The sequence below is a fragment of the Pongo pygmaeus genome, chromosome 3, assembly GCF_028885625.2.
Source record: "Pongo pygmaeus isolate AG05252 chromosome 3, NHGRI_mPonPyg2-v2.0_pri, whole genome shotgun sequence".
NCBI lineage: Eukaryota > Metazoa > Chordata > Mammalia > Primates > Hominidae > Pongo > Pongo pygmaeus.
In genome coordinates this window covers 126,242,428-126,244,929 of record NC_072376.2, presented here as the reverse complement: position 1 = coordinate 126,244,929, position 2,502 = coordinate 126,242,428, and the positions used below count along the sequence as shown (strand labels likewise).

Sequence of the window (2,502 nt, the reverse complement as noted above, 5' to 3'; positions counted from 1 at the left end):
AAATAGAATTATGAAAAACAACATAAGTAAGAATTAGAAACACTTAGAGATGTGGTGATAGAACTAAGGAAGGAATTAGAAATAAAATAACAAATAGATTTGGAAACAAGGACTAAAACTTCTAGTGTAGTCTTTTTTACGCCACAGAGAGAATACATGCAATAGACAATGCCTTAAGAGTTACAGATGAAATGAGGAAAATTTTTAAATAAAGAAGAAATTATAAAAAGAAATAGAGAATTTTAAAATATTTGAAAGTGATGCATAAATAGAAGATATTTATAGAAGAAAAGCAAAACAGAAGAAAATAATTGAAATTCATAATTCAAAAAATTTTTTTGAAATATTTTTAAAAAGAGAATATAAAATAGTATCAAAGCATATTATAAACTCAGAAAAATCAACCTACAATTGCTATTGCTGAGAAATAGTATAATCAAATTACCATACTTTATGGAAAGAAAAAGAATCTTTGGGAATGTAGCCAAAAGACCAAATCACTTATAAAGGAAGTAAAATCAGATTGCCATTAGATTTTTGACAGCAAACTTTATCCCAGAAGAAAATAGAGTATGGTAAATATTTTTTTAATTAATATATAGATGAATAAATGAATGAGCAACATAAATAATTCTAGTTTTTCATTTTGTATGCACACTGGATCTCTTTCTTTATCTCTAATGATGTATATTTCACAATCTTTGGGGTACCTGGATGAATTATAAAATATTCATAAGCATGTATTTTATAACATCTTCTTTATTATGTTAATGGCATTAGACTATTTGCCAAACCTAAAACTTAGATAAATTTTATGTTTCTTTTTTGAGTTCTACCAATTTTTGCTTCAAAAAGTTGAAGCTCTGATATTAGGTTCATAAACTTTAAGAATTGTTATGCTCTTTTGATGAGTTGAGCCCTTGTCATAATGAAGTGACCATTTAAAATCCATCCTAATATTTTTTGTTCTGAAATCTACGTTGTCTGATATTAATATAAGAAATCTACTTTTTAAATATTATTAGCATCATTTGTTTTCATTATTTTACTCTATTTGTGTCTTTATATTTAAAGTAAATTTTTTATAGACAGCTTACTGTTGGGTTGCTTTTTTATACAATCTCTGCCTTTTGGTTGGAGGTGGTTAGGCCATTTACATTTAATGTAATCATCGACATAACTGAGTTTAAATGAACAATTTTGCTGTTGGTTTTCTAGTTGTTTCTTCTGTTTTTTGTTCCCTCCTTTTTCCTGACTTCTTTTGGATTATTGTTTTTTAAGAATCCATCATATCTTCTTAGTGGGTTTATTTACTATAACTTTTTATTTTGTTTTTTAAGTAGTTACTTTAGGACTTATAGTATATATCTTTAACAGTTACTTTAGAATTTATAGTATATATCTTTATAGTATTTAGTATATATCTCTAGTATATATCTTTAGATATATATCTATATCTTAGATTTATAGTATATATCTTTAGCTTATCATAGTCTACCTCCTAGTAATATTATACCACTTCAGGTACATAAACTTTCTTTCACCACTGCCCCCACCACCACCACCCATCAGCCTTTGTGCTATTGCTGTTACACGTTTTATTTCACTAACCCCTATGAATTCCATTATATACTATTATTAAACAACATATTTTAAACAGCCAATGATTTTTTAAAGACTCAAAATAAGAAAAAGTGTATTTCATTTTTACCCTCTTATTTACCATTTCTAGTGTTCTTCTTCTTTTTTTTTTTTTCCAGGGGAAAGCACAAACAAAATCCCCCACTACCACAAATTATGCAGTTGAGTTTCCCATATTTGGTGAAATTACAGGGGTTAGCACATCCAGAGTGCAATGGGTGAGACTTGCCATGGGAAAACCATCTATGTGATCATGGTATCTCCCCTGCCAGGTAAGTATAGTGTTCTTCAGTTCTTTGCTGATTGAATGTCTTCTGGCATGGATTATTTCTGAATCTGCTGTCATTTTTTCTTCATTCCTGTATATATAATGTATTTTTCCCATTCCTTTGGATGCTTTTAATGTTTTCTCTTTATCATTTTTTTGGTTTTGGTTTTTTGGTTTTGTCTTTTTTTGAGACAGGGTCCTGCTATGTTGCTCAGGCTAGAGTGAGTGGCTATGCACAGGGGTGATTCCATTACTGATGAGAACAGGAGGTTTGATCATCTCCATTTTTGACCTGGGCTGGTTCACTCCTCCTTAGCAACCTGGTGGTCCCCTGCTCCTGGGAGGTCACCATACTGATACTGAAGTTAGTGTGGACACTTGATTGGCATAGTGCACTACAGCCCAGAACTCCTGGGAACAAGCAATCTTCCCACCTCAAACTCTTGAGTACCTGGGACTACAGGTACATGCCCTCATGCCTGGCTTGGTTCTTAGTAACTTGATTATGATGCATGTTCATGTATTTCTCTGTTTCTTGTGCTTGGAGTTCATGAGTCTCTGAATTTGTGGGTTATATTTCTCAACAAATTTGA

At 31.1% G+C, this 2,502-nt stretch overlaps 1 non-coding gene across 1 annotated transcript; it reads right to left on the bottom strand.

Moving 5' to 3' along the window:
• Positions 1-1,757: 1,757 nt before the first annotated feature.
• Positions 1,758-1,921, bottom strand: LOC129036007 (U1 spliceosomal RNA). Its single transcript, XR_008502475.1, has one exon. It is a non-coding gene; the product is annotated as a U1 spliceosomal RNA (small nuclear RNA).
• Between the last annotated feature and the right edge of the window lie 581 nt (positions 1,922-2,502).